This window comes from Dermacentor albipictus, chromosome 1 (genome assembly GCF_038994185.2).
Source record: "Dermacentor albipictus isolate Rhodes 1998 colony chromosome 1, USDA_Dalb.pri_finalv2, whole genome shotgun sequence".
NCBI classification, from domain to species: domain Eukaryota; kingdom Metazoa; phylum Arthropoda; class Arachnida; order Ixodida; family Ixodidae; genus Dermacentor; species Dermacentor albipictus.
In genome coordinates this window covers 199683328-199705325 of record NC_091821.1, presented here as the reverse complement: position 1 = coordinate 199705325, position 21998 = coordinate 199683328, and the positions used below count along the sequence as shown (strand labels likewise).

General features: G+C 48.8%; 1 protein-coding gene across 4 annotated transcripts in view; it reads left to right on the top strand.

The window, feature by feature from the left end:
• LOC135903138 (iroquois-class homeodomain protein IRX-6-like) overlaps positions 1–21998 on the top strand; it is a 116002-nt gene that overhangs the window by 69742 nt on the left and 24262 nt on the right. The gene's annotated exons all lie outside the window — the stretch shown is intronic.

Here is a 21998-nt window from a genome sequence, read left to right as displayed (position 1 = left end):
AACACCAGTGTGGCAGACTTAATTTGTATTTTATCTCGCCCATTACGGTTAGGAAAGCACGGAGCGACGCAAGAGAAGCGCGAGCATTGTTGGAGAATAATCAAGCACACAAGGATGATGAAACGATTTACTTCGGAGTGGCTGTTGTAGAAGGGTGTCTTATGTGGGCTCATATTGTTTTATTTCGATTGTTTACTGAATATAAAAATTCAGTTCAGTCAGTGACAAGTTGCGATAACTCTTCTAAACCATAAGACAGATTGCTAAAAATGAAATTAACGCCGAAGTAAGCATACTAGTAGATATCGCTTTGCAATGTGACGCTTGGAGTCTGCTTATGATGCGTTTCATGTCTAACCAACAATAAAGTTTACGTGCACAACTCATTTACGTTTTGACCCTCATGTATGACTAGAGTCGCCGCTGGCAGGCATGCTAAGTGTGCAACAAACTGATGCTTTGCAGTCGAATCGATGGAGCCAATTCTGTATTCCGAGCCAATGTTCCACAAATATTCGATGTTCCGGTGTGTTTACAAGCGGAATACTTACTTTACAGGCGTTTTCCTAATGCCTCAAACTCATCGTTGTGGCTTATACCTCTGTTAGATGGAAAATGTTTACATAATTTATTGGTAATGACATTCGATAAATAAAAAGTTGTTCCATTCCTCTGTGGTAGCACCCAGCAAAAAGTATCTTTGTCTGCATAAAGTGACCAGACAATGACGAAGTGTCAAAGAATAAAAGGCGCGAAAATGACGACAGTGCGTATATAAAACGTTCTTAACTAAGCGTCTTTTCAGTAAACCTACTTTTTCGGCTTTATGCTGGCCGCCTGGGCCCATATTCACAAAGCAGTTCGTACGTTAGAATGGTTTGTAAAAACAGACGCAGGCGAATTTGTGATGGTGAACATATTTACGAAGGCGGCCAGCCATATACAAACAAGTCTTACGAACGAAAATCCCTGCGAGTTCTGCCAATAATACGTCTAGATTTTTGTATATATTTCCTGCGGCTCTTGGATCCGAGAAGACGCAATACGTTCTCATTAATGGCTGAATGGATTGCCCGATGCGACTCATTCGGTTGTGAATATCGTTTTTGTCACATGGCATAAGATACCCGTGTGTACCTGTCAGTTAATTAAAGAGTTTCCTACAATGTCCATTAGAGGGAGTTATGGCGCTAGTGTCTTCGGGAGGTACAATCATGGCAATTCAGTCAGCACAGGAAATGATGAACAGTGCATGGATTTGCCTAAACTTCGTCCTTCTATCTTCAGATGGTTTTGCGTCATTGCAAAGTGGTCATTTTCAACAAAGTACTGCGTTATAAATGCGACAATTCACAATCATTATGCATGTGCACAGAATCTTATTGCTTTCTGCGTTTAGGAAAATAGTATTCCTTTGTAAATTTACGCTAACAAAGGCATATAAGGCATTATAAATAAAACCACAAGAATGGCTGAAGCCACAAGTACGAAGGTTAGACAAATCCAGGTTCTAAAGATCATAGCACCAGAGTTTTCTCCAACGTAGCAGGGAAGAGTATGAAAGTAATGACATTAAATTGGAGTGTCTTTTAACGTTAATGACTTTATATCATTCCTTGAGACAGGAGTATTAGTCACGCTAAAGCTAGCGGGTCGCCTTAACAAGCGCTGTTATTAAGGTTGGAGGTGCATTTTGTCTTAGTTATGGGGTTTTACGTGTCAAAACCCCGTTTCGATTATGAGGCACGCCGTGGCGGGGGGCTCCGGCATAATTTGGACCACGAAGGGATCTTTATTGTTCACCTAAATATAAGTACACGGGTGTTTTCGCATTTAACCCTCATCGAAATGCGGCCGCTGTGGCCGGGATTCGATCCCGCGACCTTGTGCTTAGCAGCCCAACACCATAGCCACTAAGCAAATACGGCGGGGCCATTTAATGTTCTAAACAATAGGTATTTTCTAGTGTCATTGTGTTCGTTCTGTTGCCGTGCCTCTGTTCTCCATTTTTAGGAAAGTTCTAACACAGGGTATTGTTTATACTATATGTTATTTCCCCAGCTTAACCCAATGTAGTGGAATATTGGAGGTCACTTGCTGGTGAAATAGGCTTTTCCTTTATATTACATAGGGCCATAGGGCAGGTGTACGAAACACGTGTAATACAAACAGAATTTGACTTCCTTGACAACGTCAGCTTGTAGCTAAGATACTGGAATCGCGTTTCAGACCCGATATCTGCAATACGAGCTGTCCGGTAGTCCTTTGCTCATTTAAGACGTGACCTGGAGAAAAACTTAGCGCCCATGTTAATGTTCATTGCTTTTGGCCGATTGCGTGCCTATGAGAAAGCAAGACACTCACGCATGAGCGCTGCTGACTTCACACCCGACAAGAGTTCTTTTCCAAGTAGAGCACGCAACGTATCACGTTGCCGCTGTCTGGGTACGCGCAAGCAGCTCAACGCGGTATCTGGAATGCGTGCTGTCCGGTACGCCCTCGTTCATTTCAGAGCCGACTCCATCGTTTTGTCCTGTTTAAAATGGGCAGGAGTGGCCACCGAAAAACGTCTTCATGGCAGGGAAGCCGGAAAGATGACAGCGGCTCGCGGGCGCACGTACACACGGCGGCGACGTGTTCCTGCTTTCCGGGGGTCCGTAAGGAGAAAAACGCCCCGGCTCACCAGGAGAGTGCCTTGCCTGGTCATGGCGCAGATAGTCGCCTAATCCGAAGATGTCCGGCGGCCTTGTTCAGTACGCAGGTGTCACATGCTAACAGGGCTGGGCAAACGTCGGTCCAGCCACCGCGACCATTTTGGCTCTCAGTCGGTAGCGAAGGAGGGGGCCGGCCGCTCATGAAACGCGTGAAATGGTTGTTCACACTTGGGCACGGTTTTTGGGCAGGACCCTGGCAGGACGGAGCAGGCGGCCACAAAAGTCGTCATTGTGGTCCTTTGTGCACTTCGCACGCGGGATCATGTCGCGCACAAGTTAAGCGCAGTTGACAGAGATCCCTTCGCACCCTTTTGTGGTTTTCTCCGGGTAGGCGGTAGAATGGCTTCACTGCGAAACCGAGGGCAGAAAAGAATTCGGAAGCGGTACATGGCAGCAGTAAAGGAAAAAAAGAAAAGGTACGGGTTCGAGGTGAAACTTTCCTGGCACTCTCGTGCGGCGGGGGTCTCATGTGAGCACTCGTGCAAGCATACGTTCCAGCCGACAGGGATCCTTTCTTCGTTGGCAGCCTCGCAACTGCCTTTTCACTATTGTGGAAACACTAAAAAGCAGCTCCTTGTTTGGCACTAACTCGAAGCTCGGGAAGACCGCCCGTTCCCTCACTTTTCTTCCCTTCACTTATGTCAGTGCGATGTTAAAGCTCTTTGGCAATCAGTCGCGGGGCATGCCTCAGCATAGAAACGGCAGTTTCCTTTTTTCGACAGCTGATTTCGTTCTCATCCGGGATCCCGACATTTCACTTTCTCTCGTGATTTGCTACAAGGAGACCTAGGCACAAATATTGCAGTGTACCTTGCTGCATATTAATACAAGAAGGCATAAAAGTTGCCTTGAAGCCGGCGCAGGCCAGCTACAGTAAACAATGAATCACATTGCCCCCTTGGGGAACGGTAAGCTGGTTGGACGGACATTGTTCCAACTTCATTGAATTTTAAGAAGTATAAATATGAAAAGATTATGTTTCGCTGCAAAGGCAATGCCACACCACATGTTTGCATCGGGCTACACATAGATTGGCTAATTGCCTACAGCCCGATTTTTCTTCAGTGTTATTTTTCATTTTGGTCTTTGTTACGGCACAACAACCACTTTCGACATGTCTCTCTTCACACGCAGTATCTTCTTGATGTGCATTATTTTTGTTTTCTTTATTAGTATGACTTCCCCGAACGGCTCTTATGGCCTTCTGCCAAGAGTTATGTGCTTGCGCCATGCGGTTCTGGATTGTGTCGAGAGGAACCGTCGCGAGCTCAGACGTGTCGATGTTTTGTCTCGAGGGACCCGCCGCAGTGTTGTTGGTGGCTGGCGATTAGCGAAAGGTCTTCTTTGTCCGCGCGGCAGAAAGCATCGAGTGGTGCGTCCAAGATGCGGAGCTCCTCGGTGAGGAAGGATTAGGGCGCGTCCGGTCGCCGAGCCTTGTTTGGCGCAAGCTAGGATTGCGCCTGCGCAGCGGCTGGCGGGCACGGGTCTGGCGCCCAGGAGAAACGAAATTGCAGACACGTACTCCTTGTAATCCTTCCTGGAAACAAGGATTTCTCGGGCCGCCGCGGCATGGAAATGTCCGCCCGGGCTGCCACGCAATCCTCTTTGCCCGGCGTCGTGTCCGACATTGTCGGTGCACTTAGCACTTCTCCAGATAAGAAGCAACGTGATCCATACCAAGCACGGCCCAACAAGGAGCTGCCTCCGCTCCCCCCACGTCGCTTGTCGTTGCGCACTCTCAGCGAAAGCAAACCTGATGCCTGCTGTTGCAGGAATAGAAAGAGACAAACCAAAAACCTCGCGCTTTTCTTTATCTCGGCCAGCATAGCAGCTGCTAGCTCGACGCCATGAATGAACGAAACCTCCGTTGCGGACAGTCTCAGCAGTCGACGTGGCCGTCGTGCTCACTACGCAGTCAAAAGGCGATGACGGCAGGGATCATAACGGGAACGACCTGCAAGCCTTGTTGGCTGCGTGGCGACACTTTGACTCGGAGCTGCACCATCTAAAAAGCGTTGCAAGACGGAAGGACACATCGCCTCTTTTTGTTACACTCTTTGTGGCGCAGTTGTATAGGCTCCATTCGTCATGGCTGACGATTCAGTGCTGTCTCAAGACGTAGAACGCGAGGATAGGATGGTGAAGGGTTTGTGGCCTGCGAAACCTTTCTCCCTTATTTTTTTCTCTCTGTGGGGCTTGGTGTGCGGGCACGACGAATCAATTCAGCTCTGTGCGCACGCGTTGGAACAGCTAATCGAGGCGTCATGCGGGAAGGAAAACAAGGGGCCGGGGTCCATTTAGGCCAATCAATGGTAGCACGAAACCGTGGCGACCTCCCGCGTTCCTTCCGAGCACGCGGCCACCTGATTGGTCCTCGCGTGGCCTCCACGCTGGCGACCCGCGTTCGTCAGATTGACGCCGGCGCCGGGCTCGTTGAGTTATTTGAGCTCGCAATCCATGACGGACGGCACGGCCCTTCTGGCGGAGCTCAAGGGCCTGCGGTCGTGATTAATTGCTCCCGCTGGGAGCCGTCCCCGGCACTGCGAATCCTGCCAGGACACTTGAACCCTTGCCGAAGCAATGCGCCGAATCAAAAGGGGGCTGCCTGTGCACCCTGGGGAGTCCCAGACTGCACGCGCTGTCCACGATCACGCCATGCATGCTGCTCTCGCCGTCGTCGCGAGCTTTCGGAGATGCGCGCGAGACACAAATAACCCGAGACGCGCGTCTACAAAGACAAGACGGTCGTACTTCACGACTCATGTCAGTTACGGCGGGAACGATAAAGATAGCGTTGAATGTGCGCCCCCTTCCCCGCTCGCTATTCTTCACTTTTTGCGATGGCGAAGAAGGGAGGTGGCTGTGCGTGCCCTGCCGTTTATTTGCGAGTTCGTGACTATTACGCCGCGCCGTAAAGAAATGTTCTTGCTAGCGCGATGCCTGACTGCCACCGCGCCGCGCCGTCTGTTTCAAAGGAACATAACAGAAAAATAAGGGCCTGCATTCGCGTGCTACTGAAACTGTGCCGGCAAGTTCTGTGCCGTTTCTTCACGTCTGCTGCACGCGGCGCACGAACTGCATGTAGGCAAGAACCAGACGAGCTTGCCGCGTGCCTGTCGAAGCGCCTCGCGATAATCTCGCGCTGTCAAATAGAGCCCAGAGCCATATAGACCCACCCTTTCTTTTCCCCACGGCGGTGCGCGAAGCAACTCACACAGGGGGCGCGGGTGTTCCGGCCACTTCAAATTCAGACTACGTCACTTCCGACGCTGATATCTAGGTTCTCCTTTTCTGCCTCAGACAGAGCTGTCTCATTTCCGGGCGGTCGGAACAACTCGCCAAGAATAACAGCGTGGGTAAGCGTGGGCTCCATAATCTCGGCTAGTGTAGCACACGCTGTCGGCGCCCTGCTTTCTGCCGATAGAGCCCTTCGGGAGGCGCCCCACGCGGTGATGTGTGTCATTGTTTAGCCGAGGCATGCCGACCGTCTGTTGCGCCACCGTCGTTGAATGGGGCGGAAGACGCGCGCCATACAAACTGCCTGATTAGGCGCCGCTATCGAGTCCTGACCACCCTTTCGGCCGCCTCCCCCACCCGGATGGGAAGCGAGATAAAAGGGCGCCCAATAAGAAGGGACCCTGGGCGTTTCAATTAAGATGTGCTCGCCGCATTCGAGAGTCATTTCGGCTCCTATCGCGCCTTCACGCTTCGGCTTCAAATCGCCCCGGGCTCGAGGGGAACCCCGCCACGCGACCCTTGTTGTACCATAATGGCCGGGGTGCCGCCTTGATATATACTTGCACGAGGCGCTTTTTCACGCCTCTCTGTAATGCGCGCGGCCGTCCAACAGCAAAGGTAACGGTCCTTGCTATAAGCAGCCTGGGAACGTATACTCGCTTTCCTTTCCACTGCATCGTTGAATTCCGTGAGGTGAATCAAAATACGCCGGCTCAGGTGCTATAAAACCGGCGCATGATCACGTATATACAAAAGGGTTCTCCGGTTTCGCAAAGCAAAGGAGTACCGTCTCTGACCACGGCACTCCCGAGTTTTTCGGCTTATTATTACTGCTTGGGTAATAGGGATAACACGGACCTCAGTGATTCTCACACGTACTGTAAATTGTTGTTCGAGTTAGTGCGGAGTTAGGAAAACGCTCATACTGATTCACTATATTACCTTAATATACGCAACACGAATAGTTAAGAACACTAATGCAATGACATGGCGAAACGAGTGCAACGTAAGCTCGCTTTTCAGCAAATTCTTGTGCTATAGATAACCTTCTCGTATGTGACATGGCACTATGACGTCTGACTCGCATTGCCCGCTGCTTTCAGTGGCATGCCACATACAGAGGTCTCTTCGATCGCTGAGAGGACTTTACGGAGTAGCGATAGCAGGCCTGTAAATGAGTCTTCGTTGGGATAACCACTCATTCTGTGAGAGAAAAAAAGAAAGCACCCGGAAAGCCTATAAATTTTATAAAATTTTCTACGTCGTTGCTAAGCTGAGCCTGCATGAAGATATATACGTTCTACACGGACGCTAACTCTGTACAACTTGCTGGATTCTTCTATTTTCAGCACAGTTATTCATTGTAAGCGGCAGTCTTAAGCTCACATACATATGGGTTAGCTCACATATGGGTTAGTTCGTTGTTAATCGCATGGGGAAAACAATATCATGGCGATATTGAGCGATGCAAGTATTAAAACACTGTAACTGTAGGATTTCATTGGGGGAATGTAAGCTCGCGTGAAAGAACGCAGAGTTTTCCCGCTGCATCCGCTTTTCACATAGCGATAGCAACGCTGTGGAAGCGGTCATGGGCTCATCGAGCGGCGGCATTTGCTTACATTTGCTTAGTCATTTCCTGTGACACCGCAATGACTAGGCTATCATTCAAATACGATTTCGCGTTCTTTCTCAGCTGCCCAATAGTAAATTTCTCTTATTTCCTCGATAACTTATTTGTGGCATCCACGGCGTAATGCAGAGTGTCAGCTTTAGAGGGGGGCTGCCTTGGAATCACAGAAGCGCAACTGAAGTGTTTCCTTATGGATGAATTGAAGTGGCCGCTCGCAGAACTACATGCTGGCTTCCGTAGTCGATGTCAAATGTGATGTTTTGAGTGTGACCTTAATGAATGTAACCAACACGAATATTGCAGCTGCTGAACTAGAGCGCGTGACCGATCCATCAGTGTAAACGTGCAAGCAGTTCCTCTTGACTTCGTGCAGTACTATGTGACAATGTGGCCTGTTTCAAAGCTACTGACAATATTTGCGCCTTCTTCTTGATGCCTAGAATAGCATACTCGAGATGAATAAACATGAAAAGTGCGAGTACTATTGGTGTATATATTGAAGTGCACTGAATATATAGATTCAATTTACTGCGGGATACGGTAGATTTGCACTGACTGTACCGTGTGGACGAGGCAGGCCCACTTTCTCGCTCCTTTGATGTACACGTACTAATAAAATATGAGGAGCAGAACCGTATTTGTTCATCACATTCAAGTTCACAGCTCTAGTCTAGTGCTTTCAAATAAAACCCATAGTGTCACGCTCACTAGCTGGTGACTGACTAAAGAACTCATGGATACGGTATAGCGCACCATACTACGGGGGCGAATCGGAAAGTCTTTGCCCATATTTTTTACTAGCCAAAATAAGGTACATACAGGTAACTGCAAATATACCTACTATTCTACGTGCCTTACACTTTTTTCACATAGTCCCCCACACCTGTTCAGACATTTGTCCCATCGCAGCACTAAATTTGAGATGCCCCTGTGGTAGAGTTCGTCCGGCAGACTCCCCCGAACGCTCACTGTCATGCAAGTCTTCACGGCCTTTTGCGAACTCACACCGCCACCTCATACTTCTCAAAGGGAGACAGCTTTCCCCATACGTGGGCTGCATTTCGCTGTGGATTTCGATGGGCGTTCGTCCCTTGCTCCATAGAAAACGCTTCGCTGCTCGTACGCCGTGGCTGAGTGAAGCACAACCGCCATCTTCAACAACTGACAGCAGCGCCGTGCCGCGGAGCTACCGGCAAATAAGGCCGGGCCGGTCCAAGAAAGGTTCACAGCTGGGAATGGATATGTTGACGTCGCATTTACAGCCGTAATTTGGCTAAAAAAAACTGGGGGCAAATACTTTCTGATTCGCCCTCGTATATGCCGCGTGGTCGGAGCCGTAAGCACACACGCATGGCGCCGCGACGTCCGCTGCGAAGCGAGGCCGCAAGCCCGGCAGCAAATAAAACAAAAAAGGCGGGTCTTTGCAAGTCGCCCGTATCTGGCTTTCTTGCTCCGTTGACCGCTGGAAATCTAATATGAGGGGAATCCAGATTTGCCCCGCTTGTCGCGTACGCTCAGCGGCCAAAATGTCGCCTGCCGAGCGGTTGCAGAGCCCGTCGATTCAGCAGCTCGACCAACGATATACACGCTACCGTCACTTTCCGTTTCGCTTCTTTTTTCATTCCTCGCTGTCTGCGTGCAAGTGATATGTTTTTTTGGCGAAGACTGCTTCCCTCATCTTTTTTTTTTGCTCCGTCTTTTTAAAGCGTGGCGGTTGAACTGTACACCGTGCTGACGTGGCCTGCATGTGGCGGCACACGCTGTTCTTGTGCTGCCTCCTTTTTGGACACACGTGCGTCTTGATGTAGACGCCGCGCTGCGTACCAGAAAATCAGGCCAGAATACCAAGGCAACCGGGATAGCTAAGACGCAGTGACTGATTGGGTGAAGTGATATAATGCAAGTCACGTTTTTCATTACGTTTTTCCTTTTCAGACCTTTAATAAAGATAGTAATAATATAGGGGTGGTGGAGAATGTCGTTTGGTCGTTGATGTCCTTAAATCATCTATATAGCAGAATCGTAAACCTTGTATAAGCAAGGACGTGCTTAATACAGCGCGTGGGAGACTGGAAAGGGAGGATAACTGTAGGAATCGCGAACACTGGCTTCATTCGACCTTTCACGGAATGGCATGCAGACGACGTCTGGGCGATGGAAGCATATTACAGAGAGCACACTGTTACGGTTCTTCGGAGAAACGAATATGTGAGGGGTGGTAGCGCTTCTATAAACACTCGCGACATACCTGCAATCAGTAATCAAGATCACAGTAATACCACCACAATACCTTCACAAAACACCACAAGAAACACACACACGTACGCACGGACGCAATAGTCGAAGTCGGTGAATAATCCAAGTTTCGAATACGAATCGAATACGAATTACAGTCTAACTATTCGCACTCATATTCCCAAATGAACTAGTGAAATATTTCACAACAGTCTTGTTACGTTTCTCCGTCTGCTAAACATAGTATCGGAATTTATCAGAATTGAAGCAACGATAAGAGTTCTGGAAGAAGTGCAGAAAAAGAATACGGATGAATGTGGAGTTTTATTGCGGACAATATTTTTGACATTCTCAGACAACGTTTCTTTCCGACGCTCTACCTAAGTATCTAACTATAGATATGGGCCGATACCGAAGATAGTGCAGTCTAAAAATGTAGGCCGTATATGTATATGTGGTATATATATATACGGCACATATATACTACGGTATATGTACACCGTAGTATATATGTGCCACTCTTCAGTGAACCTCTATGACGCGCCATCCCAGGTATGTGCCACTGAGTATGCGGGAGCCTCGCGGCGGCACCTCTAGATGGCGCAGCGTGTCCAGAGCGAACTGCGAGAGAGAAACCCGGCTGCAGTACGCTCGTCATATATGACCCGTTTCGGCTATTCGCATATTTGTATAGTCATCGTGGATGAGCTCTGCCCGACTGTTTATTTTTGGTCTCGCGGCGGAAGCCTACACGACAACGTGAAAGTGTTGCTTGTAGTCTCTCATTTAATGTTTTTGGCAGTCTAGTCATCTAGCGTTTCTATATTTTACGCTACAACCAGTAATGTTTCCCTTACTACGGGCCATTTTACATGTGTTTACAGCATATAATTCATTCAGCCGTTCATTTTCTTTCTTTTTTTTTTCGTCCGTAACTTCTGCTTGTTTTTCACCAACCATTTATTTAGTGTTTTTGTAGAGCTCCAATCCATACGGGAACCGTTATTTCTTGGAAATCTTGTTTGCACTCTGGCCCTATAGATGTTTAGGGCTATTCGTGCAGTTTATTAAGACAATTAGTGATCTTGCGTTTAACACTCATTCGTATTTTTTTCTTTTACTTCAGTCGGTACAGGCGTGGTACCTAATTATAGAGAAATAAATATTCCTGGTGTAAACACGCGTCAGCGTTTGACATTTCGATATTCAATATTTTATATTCGAAAATTTTTCTATTGGCCCGCATCCACTAATGATATATATATATATATATATATATATATATATATATATATATATATATATATATATATATATATATATATATGTGTGTGTGTGTGTGTGTGTGTGTGTGTGTGTGTGTGTGTGTGTGTGTGTGTGTGTGTGTGTGTGTGTGTGTGTGTGTACACACACACCTGTAATTTTTAAGTGTGCAGTGTAGATGAAAGAAGAGAGAGAAGTGATAAGGGAAAGGCAGCGAGTTTAACCAGGCTGAGCTCGGTTGACTACCCTCCACTTGGGAATGAGGAAAGGGGACGGGAAGATGAGAAGAAGGAGAGAAGGTGACAGTATACATGGACACACACGCGATGAAGCGTTCATTGTTCAGTTCATCACAGGTGGCCATACGGGCTTGTCCATTCCAAGAAGCGCAGCAACGTTTTTGTAGCTTTGCACATCGCAGACGCTCGAGATCACGGCCTCACGATCTTCTCCTCTGAAGAAGGCTTGTCATCTAAGCGCCCTAAAGCTGTCCCAAGGGCAGGCTCCTTATATTCGTAGGATGGGCAGTTACATAGTAGGTGTTTTACGGTTTCTTCTATACGCCACATGGGTTGCAATTGGCACTGTCCGCCATTCTAATTAGGAGTTAATAGGCGGTCGTGAAAGAACGTGCTACTCGTAGGTGACATAGTAACGTTTCTCCTCATCGAGTGAAACCAGTGGAAAGTTGCAACTTCGGGAATGGGTCTATGGCGTATAGGCGTCGGTTGTAAACTCTGTTGTATTCTATTTCCTTAATGCGATGGTACAGTCAAGATTGTATAGGTACTCTTGCCCGTGTTTAATATATCATGTTCTTTTCCAAATAACGGAACGCGTCATTTGGCCCGCCCTGCACTGTAAGATAATTTACACCTTTAAAAGTGAAAAAAGGGTGTAAATGTTTTTATAATTCACACCCTAAGGGCGTGAGTTATTCACACATTTACACCGTTTTTCACTTTTAAGGGTGCAAATTAATTTACGGTGTGGAGTCGCAAGTAGCCGGTATGTTGGAAACACGGAAAAACCTTCCAAATTTCTTGGTGAAAGCGCCCCTGCATATTTTAATAACTCCCGGGTGCGCGTAGTGCGAATCGTTACGAATTCCTTTTAAATGTGGTTCGAATATTTTTTTTCTTATCTTCCCACGCGAGGCCGCATGATTATGCGGCCGAACCCAAGTGCTAAAAGGCTGTGTTGCACTTTCGAGTCATTTATCAAGCATTTGTGCATCGTTATCCGGCTTACTGAATGAGGTCGCGCCGTGTTGACAGCCACGGCGATCACATGATATCGCTATGCGTCTCGTCGCCTGGAAGATTTTGGCGCTCTGAATGAAGTATAGGGGCCTTATAACGTAAAACTATTCCAATTTGTTTCTATTCCAATCTCCTGACGTCAAATTTGCGTAACCACCGACGCAAGCACCGGGCGGTCTCCCGCAGGGTTGTCTGAACAGACCAATCAAACGCTCTCCTCGTTCATAGGAGGTCGCTTGAAAAAGTAGGAGGTTGCTTGAAAAACGAATAACATTGACTACACTGAGCGGCTTGTTGTATCTATTTGGCTGACAAGAGGCGAGGGGAATGCTCAAGTGGAGAGGGATTCGCTGGGGCAGACCCAGTGCACTGAAAATCGATAACCGGATGAAGAGGGTGGTGCCAGCGTCGGCGATTGGTCGGCTTTCCCTTACTTAGCTTGTGGTGTTGGTCGAAAATCGCGGCGGCATGCAACGGAAGCTTAAGAATGACGCTAAAACGGACCCTCAGCAACGAGGTGTTGGCAGGATGAGGTGGTAAACGTGCCGAAAGTGCTCGAAAACGTTACACGACCACGCAAGAAGCTTTATTATACGCAAATACACACATGCTCTCCGGCAGGTGCAAGTAGCCAACGTCTCAGTGATTGGCCGCAGCCATCTTTTATTCCTTTCGGAACGGGGCAGCCTGCGGCTATACCGAAGAAAATTCAGTTTTGTTCGGCACATTAATGCATCTTTATCGCGTGCACGTCACTTTGACGCGGTAAGTTTTTGCGGTTTTGTGACGTCGCGTGACAGGCAGGTGAAGTGGGTGCAGCCCGAAAACGTTTTACCAATAGCCGAGGGCTCATGGCGAAAAGGGGTCGAATCAGAAATAACTGTTCTTCTTTTTTCTGTCAAATAATGCATAATCCGCGTGAACACATCATATCAGATGGGGAAGTATCGCGGTTTTCGTGACGTCGCGTGACAGACAGGTGAAGTTGGGGTGGTCGAAAAACGTTTTTGACCAATCGTGGAGGGCTGATGGCAGAATTGGAATAGAAAAGTTTGGAATAGTTTTACGTTATAGCGCCCTAGCTTGCTGTTAATGCAAATATGAAAGCGCAGAAGTTTCGGCTGTGCTTCGCTAATGTACGTACGACGATGCCTTCACTTATAGTTTCGCATCGTTTTCCCAATGGCACCCATGAGCTCCAGAACGGACTTTAACGCTAATTGCGGTCTATGGTTAATTTAGATTAATTTGAATAATTGGTTGCTTAATTTTAATTGATTGGTTGATTAAGTGGTTGATTAATTATAGATGTGATAATTTCGGAACAGAGATTTCAGCATTTTGTTTTCTTCTGAATGGATGTATGATTATTCTTTGTAATTTTACCACTGCTGCTTGGGACCGCATGGCCTGCAGTATTTTGTAAATAAATAAATACACTGCATCGGTCATATGCAGATTTAGCTTAAGAGAGAGGTAAAAAGAAAACACGGGGAAGTTAACCAAGGTAGCGCCCGGTTGGCTACTCTACACGTGGGAAAGGATAAAGAAAGATAAGAAGGAGAGAAGGAGAGTCGCACACCTGCAGATGAATGCTAACGCACGTGTATAGTCACAGGCGCTCCTCTAGTCGGATTGTCTTATGACGAATTCGGCAGATCGCACCGGTGCGCATCGGGGCGCCCCAATGCGCCGTCTCATCCAATCATCGTCGCCCAAGGGCACTCCGGTGCGCGCCATTGCGATTTGCCGAATTCGGCACTCGAGAAGAGCACTGGCGCTTTGGTGGCCTCGTGCATAGGTCTGCAGCCAAGGTCTGAGGACTTTTACTTCTGAGAACGGTCTGTCGTCTACGCGGCTGAAGCTTGTACGCAGAGCATATTGTTGAATGCCGTAGGTTGGACAGTGGCACAAAATGTACTCTGTATAATTTCCTCAGATCCGCAAGGGTGGCGTTCGGCGCTGTTCGCCATTCAGATGACGAGTGAATAAACGCTCGTGATTGCGCTGCCCAACTCCAGGGGGTTGGGGGGTTGTTTCAACCACAGTTGTTTCACGACGGGAGAGCGCAGGTGGCAGGACAATTCGCAACAATGTAATAACTAAAATAAATTATTGCAACACAGAAGCTAAGATGAAACGTAGAACAAGCGTTTGTTCCTGTTGCCTGAACATTTTGTCCGCGCTGTTCGCGACGCATTTCATCCTCGTCTTTGAGGCTGCGCATCAATGTTTTAAATATTATGTGCCCCGTGGTTGAAATATACACACATACTAACTTATCCCTACAATCATAATTAAGATGTAAAAGAATTTGCAAGACCGGCCGAGAGGTGATTAACACTACAGCAATAATATTCATGTTGCGCATTTCAAGTGTCTTGCGAACGGGCCGCAATGAATAAAAAAAGATATGCGTGATTGCAAAGCCTTGCGCCTTAGCATAACGATACCAAAGGCATTGCTACAGCTGTGGTGTTCTCCGCCTTCTTGGTCAGCGTCCGTGCTTGCTGTGGCAACCAAAGAGAATAATGTTGTTATTGTAATCGTTACATAAGTTGCTTGCGTATTAATATACAACGCCGTCAACGCGAACCGATCTTCTAAATACCGCGTGACCCTGATGATCTTTCTTTAAACTGGGCAAAGCTTCAGAACGGTTCAAAAACTTCTTTTCTGTCTGTAAACATAGGAGAGCTTGAGAGCGCAACCTGGTAATATAAACCGTGATTACACACAACGTACACACAACACTCTGCCGAAGGCGAGCAGTGAGCGGAAAGGGTTTAGTATGGCCGCAAGGGCTGGGGCGCAGCACGCATCCGTCAGGCGCTTCCTGCGTCGCGCCGCTACCCATTAATCCGGGGTCCTCCAATCGAACAGATGATCAGACCAACGCTACGAGGCGGCGAGCGCACGCCGGCTGCGTGCTCGCACTGGGGTCCGCCCTGCAGCCGTCGTCTCCCGAAAGGGGAGACCTCCGTTCTGCGGAACCCTTTTTCCCGGGCCATAAAAAGGGACTGAGGTAAGGACGAAGGGCAATTTCCTGGGCGCGGAAAGTAGCCATTAGAGATGCAGGCCGGGAGCCACTCGGCGCGGGATCTCGGCGGAGGAACTCTTTTCAATTGGGGCGTCTCCACTTTGCGCGCAGCCGCACCGGCCCTACAGGAGTCGCGCCGATGAAAGGTACAAGCTGGGGCCCCCAAGGTGACGGCTTCCTGCTGCTGATAAAGGCCTCGCCGTTGCGCCTTATAATAGTGTCATGCCGGCGTGCTGGCGGTGCGAAGGAGGCGTCCGGGGGAAAAAAAAATAAAAGTGGGAGGGGGGGAGGGGGGCATGCAGAATGCGTGCGGCCAGCGAAGGCGAGAAGCGGCCTCATTTGCATAATCCCCAGTGGAGCGCGCGACGGAATTAACATTTTATGACAGGGGCGCCGAAAAGCAAGCCGAGGTGGCCGACTCTGTGTAAGCACTCGAGGGCTTCCAGGCTTGAGCCAGCTGGGAGACGGCTGTGTTCAGGCCTCGTTGAACACACCCGCTGGCGCTCGCTCGCACAAAACGTGGCTCAAACGGGTTGACCTGATATAGAACCCTTTCGTCTGCATGTTCACGCGAGGTTACACCTGGCACTCGGACTCTCTATGGACTGCGTTTTTCGATATAGCACGATCCGCGTACAGCGCTATTTCCAAGCAGGCTAAACAGTCTGGTTTGCGAGAGCCCCATCCCGCAATTCTGTCGAAACCGTCGAGTGACGCGCCGTCTGCTTGCATGAGCTTCCTCCATGAGATATCTATGCGCTGTATGTTCAATCACTAGCGTGCATTGGCCGTGCTATTTAAAGCGCTGATCGAAACAGAGACACACCACGAGGCGCACGAAGAGCGCAGCGCCCGGCGATGCGGTTGCACGTCGTTGTCATGCATACGCGCCGCGCTCCTGTGCGCTTCGTGGAGAGATCGAGCAACGCGCGGCATTCGCGCAAGGTGCGCATTTGTCTTGTAATCGCGGCGCCGTGAAAACGGGACTTGTTTTCTAAGCGGCACCGACATGTCTGACTCGAGCGATTCGCCCCTTGACCTTAGAAAACAAGGCCTGCGAGCGGCCGGGCAAGCGACTGCCCCATCTTTGGCGGCAGTAAGAAAGATGAATCGGCTGGCTTTATCGAGAACCGAGCGACCGCCCCGAATCGCGAGCAGTTCCGGCGTCGCTGTCTTCTGGAACGCATGCGCCGGGTTATTAATACAAACACGCCAGGCAGCCAAAGATGCCGCGGTTTCGTATGTAATGTATCGCTCATGGAAATAATACAGTCTTTCGTTTCGGGGCTGCAACTTTTCTTTGATATTTGGCGAAGGGGCGAAAAGAAAATTTCCGCTTCAGAAAATGTCAGAAAATTAATGTTTCTGTTTGTTTCATGACTCGAATACGAACATCGTACCGATTAGGCAAATCGCGGCAGTTCGCGGCCCTGATCCCTGACTTCGGCGAGCTCGTATTTTCTTTTTAGTGAGGTTAGGATGAAGCGATTCGCAGTGTCGCTCGCATCGTGCTTCTGTGCTTGGCGTTTGCATTACGGTCGCATCCTTGTACGTGTCCTGATTCGTCAGAGTATACTCTAAGCGTCTTTATTCGCGTTTTCGAAACGAGATGGATGGCGATGGCATTGCGAGCGAGTCCACGTACGTGCGTAACTTTATCCGTGCAGAGAAAAGCAAACCGCGGGAGCAAGCAGAACTATAGATAAACCTCGTGGCGTTTGAAAGTGATGAAGCGTCTCGTGGTAGTAGAGTGCCCTCCACAATAAATCGCAACGAAGACAGACAGCAGCGTGGAAGGCAACTCGATGGTCGTCGGCTCTCCCGCTCGCATGCGCAGGGTCGTGTACCTTGTCGAAAGCGCCTTACGGAATGTCTCGTGTTTAACCGTTCGATAGTGCCGTGTAAGCCGTAATATAGGGTAGATGATGTTGGAAGGAACAACATGGAGTTTCTAGCAATCGCGAATATAAATAAATAAATAAATAGAACGTACCAATGCGATATTCCCATCACGGATTTCACGCCTTGTTCTATCTCTTATGCACGTCTTGTTCTGGCCATCAGCGCGTGGCTTTCCGAAAAACAAAAGCATACTGCACGAGTCTTGCTGCCTTTCTTTTTTTCGGGAGCCGTTTGTGACAGAAGGCGATGTCCTGTGGTCTTGTTCACGTACTTTTTTTTTGCCCCCCTTCATGCACTATGGCGGACCGGCCTCCATCAGATTGTGTCCAGCGTGAGTGCAGGGCGGCGCCTTTCCAGACATGGTCTTCTGCACTGGAGCCGCATAAAAAAGAGACCGCATACGTGAGCAGCTTGGCTCATTTCATTTCGCTAACAATGTTGGCATGCCGTGTGGCACCCTCCGCCGTCTGCGTATAGATGCCAATCTCCCCCGAAAACCGTCATTTTTATGCGTTGTGCGGCTTCGGCTGCCCAACTATACCTGCACGGACATCCTTAGGTCGTGTGACGCCACCGCGGCTCTTCTGACGGGTCGCGGTGCACCGCGCCGCCTTCAGCAAATGCGTGCGCACGCATATGGGCCGGCGGTGTGACGACTCTGTCGGTGCGAATACCAACTCGTGATGGCCCCTAGCTCTCGCACCCGCGAACACGCGCGAATGCAGTACTAAGCACAGCTCATTGTGCACCGGCAAGTTTTGCTACCACAAATGGAGAGGCGATTTTACATTCGCGTTTTTTCTTATGATGTACTCTTCCGGCTATTCTGATGACACTGATGACATATCCTTTTACACTTAGTGCAATTTCCTCTGAATGTTTGCAACTGACGATGCGGAAAGCCCGCCGGGAAGTGTTAAAGAAGGGCAAGCACTTGAATTGCAATCTTGTTGTTTCTGTTCTTTTCGTCTCGTATAAGGCGAGTACATGTATTCGAGTGGCGCACATTCACTCGCCTGTGTGTAGTGTACGAAATTCCGCACGCATGTAGCACAGCGGTGCTGGATTTCGTGCTTCTGAGTAATCTGCCGACAAAAAAAAAAAGAATGAGAAGAGAGAGAGATAGATAGACTGAGGATTCTGTGCACTATTGCGTATTTTCGATTTCTCGAAACACGCTGACTTATCGAGAAAGATCTCGGTCGCTCGTGTCGTGTGAATCACGTTTGCGAAGAGGACTGGCATGGAGCTTGCTGTTACCAGGAAAATCTCGACGCCAGAATAGGAAGCGACCTTATTTTGCCCTTTTATTTCTTTCTCTCTCTTCGCTTTCTGATATGCAGCGCTTTCCTCGCTTCGCAATTCTCGTGGTACACTGCCGATGCTGACACCGTATGCTGCTCGACGTACTTTAAATTCTGTCGTCGTGTCTGATATCAATGCCTGCAGGTAGCAAATATTTCGCGCCATGTGCGGAGCTACTCCTTGGGCGTTAAGTGCAATTTAGCCAGCTGAGAAATGAGAAAGAATAGAGGGAAGACGAGGGTGGCTGGCCTTAACTGAATGTACAATTTACAAACACTGATATGTCGTCTTGTACACCGCCTAGATTGGTCGCGCGCTTCTCTTTTTCCTTTTTATTTTATTGGTAATGTAATAGATCAGCAGAGGTACAGAATGCCTATGTGCCATTTCGATTACTTTCTTATCCGATTTAAGGTACGACGGACACGACGGCTGGCAGCCGCATGGCATGGAAGGGAGTACAAGAAGACAACAACAACAGCAGCTGCGTGAGAAATTGATAGCCTGCAGAGGGGTTACGGCACTTATCATGATAAGGCACCTGACCCACCGGGATATGTGCCATACGGGACTTATTATGGCAGGTCACGTTTAATTGTTACAGTGCGTGCGTAAAAAGAAATACGATGCACATGTGAGTTTTGCATGCCTCTCCCCACCCCCACTTCTCTTTTTTTCTTCCTTCTTTCCCCATTCCTTCTTTTCTTTCTACGTTCCGTCCGCGAAGCGAACGCATCTCGTGGAGTTAGAACGCCAGTCCCTGCTACATCGAAAAAAAAAAAATCCTTCCTTTTATTTTTTTGCCCATTTCTCTTTTTAAAATTTTTCGCGTTACTGTTCACGAGCGGTGTTTTCGCTTTGTTCAACTTCAACGGGTCCTGCGAGTTAAAACCGCCCCCGTGCACGGCAGCGCAGTCTAAGCCTGAATAAGGGACGCAGAGTGGCTTCTGAAAGCGTCGGGGACGGTGAACACGATAGCTGTTCGGCGTTGTTCGGCCAAGGGGCGCGGGGTCAGCTCCTCTTGTCTGCGGTCAGCCCGTCGCCCGCCCCGTCGGAGACCGATCGATTGCCGTGTCAAGCAGGAGGAGCGCAAACTCCGCGCTCAGAGCCAGACTCTGGCGGCCGCCGGGTCGTGCAGATGAATCTGCGCCGGCTCTCCGCTCCGCCCATCCCCTGTTCGGACATCGCCACCGACCTTTCCCGTGGAGAACACTCTCGACGTCAACGCTTTCCTTTCTGCCGAAACGGCGGAGAAATGTGTTCACCGGGCGGCGAGAAAGAAGGCGTGTGGAGACGGAAGCCGCACGCAGCTGCTGCGACGACCACGGCGCAGCCAGTGTCGCCGATGGCGTGATTAACCTGGCCGTCTGTAGAAGGTGCAGTGCACGGCGCGCTGACCCCGGTTTGCGGTTTATTCACTTGCACTGCCGGACAGTTCTTGCGGGCCCTGTACGGGGTCTTGAGTAAGGGGCTCTACGGAAGCACTGAATAGCGATTAAATGGATCCACTCTCAGAAAGTTCTTTTTCAGCTGCGTATGGAAATACGTGATTTTATTTATCCCGTAAAGATCGCTGCATGCGGTAAATGGCCGTATAAGTAAGTGCCTATCTGGCAGAATATGGAGTCGGCCAGCCCCTTTAGGCACTTAACAGTTACCTGCTTCTAATTAACCTCTTTTTTTTTCTTTTTTCTTTTGCGCATTCGCCTTTCTTTATTTCCATATCAAAATTTCGGGGCTACGCATAAGAGCTGCAATACTGACGGCAATACGTTAAGGCAGCGTAAGAAAGGCGTGTTGGCGCTTTTTTATTTCTTACTATTATTTGTGTTCTTTTTTCACAAGTTGCGACCTGTCACACATTTTCTGTATAACAGCGAAATTGCTCAGTGTTCATTTATCTTTAAGCTTTAGTTTAAGCACCGATTCAAGAAAGAACAACTACCTGGAACTTCCGTGGCTAATACTACGACTGCTTCTCAAGTATATTTACTCAGCTACGTAAAGAAAGTAAATATCCGCATAAGTTGATCCTAGTGACTCGCATTTCCCATATACCATTTACGGCGCTTTCCAAACAATGAAAACTGAACATCCCCTGAGATGTTCAACTTTAATGAAGTGCTGTTCTCTGCGTGCTCTTAATGTATACGTATTTCGTAATTTTTGCTCCTGTGTTTCCACTAGGCGCAAGAGGCAAATACGACTTTGTTTTATTGATCGTTTTTTGTGTGTGTTTGGCAGCACTGCATCTGCACAATTGTTCATTCGTCGTGAGGCGCACTGTGCCAGCGAACATTTTCAAAACTTAGCGTCTCAAGCGCTAATCTGCAAGGTCAACCTTCAGTGCGCTGTAGGCATCGGAAGAGAGCCACAGTGCGCACACGGCCACCCTCGTCTACCTACACGCCTGTGCACAAGGGAAGCGCCGAGGAGGAAAAGATCGCTCGCGTAGACTGATCAGCTCGAAGCACACAAAACGACAGGCCGATGTATGCCGCCGATGAACCGGAGCAGAACCAGATAAACCCGTCTACGTGCACTGCCAAAATTATGAACTACCTACCTGATTTTTCCGCCGCTTGTTTCTACGGCGTATTCTCCTATTATGTCATTCGTTAGTTTGATCTTGTATTTTGCTACCGACTGCCCGGCGATCCGAGAATCGAGTAGCGATCGAGCATGTCCGTATAACTGACCTGGCAACATTACAGAAACGAACGCCTCCGACTAACGTACGATAGAGCATGATGGATCGCGCGTCTCCCGACGCGACGAACAGGTTTCCTTCGAGAGGTCGCCACGTATCTCACACTAGGTCATCTTCGCTTGTTTTATGCAGCCTTGCGGGAGGCTTAGTTGCGGCACAGCCGGATAGAAAGGAACGAACTATGAGAACGCCGCTCGCTGTCGTCGCAGGAGCGCACGTATGTGGAGCTAAGGCGTCGACAAATTTCGCAACACGTAAACCATGCTGAGTTCTTTTGTTTTCCGATGTTGCTTAGGCGAAAAGGAGCGTCTGAACCTACTGAGCTGGTTAGCAGGCCCAGAGGCGCTCCGTGAGCCTGTGCAACAATAATGGATCTGTAGCTAATGGTCGGGAATGGACAGAGAAGCATCAGGCGCCCTTTCCAGTTAGCAACCGGCGCCGTTTTTAGCAGCTACACGCGCTTGATGAGGCTGTGCTACATTACGTCGTTTGGTAATGTGGTGACCTTATTAATATGTTTATTGCGGAGTTCGTGGTAAGTACAAGTTTAGGTGTCCAAAGCGCCATACCACAACTATTCGTAACAGCAAGACTGCAATAAAGACGGCGTTTTCCTAGATGTAAACAAACTGTCGGTACAAGCAAGCTTTGCCCGCGTCTTCTAGTAGTGGAATTTGAAACTTGATTTTGTAGTTGG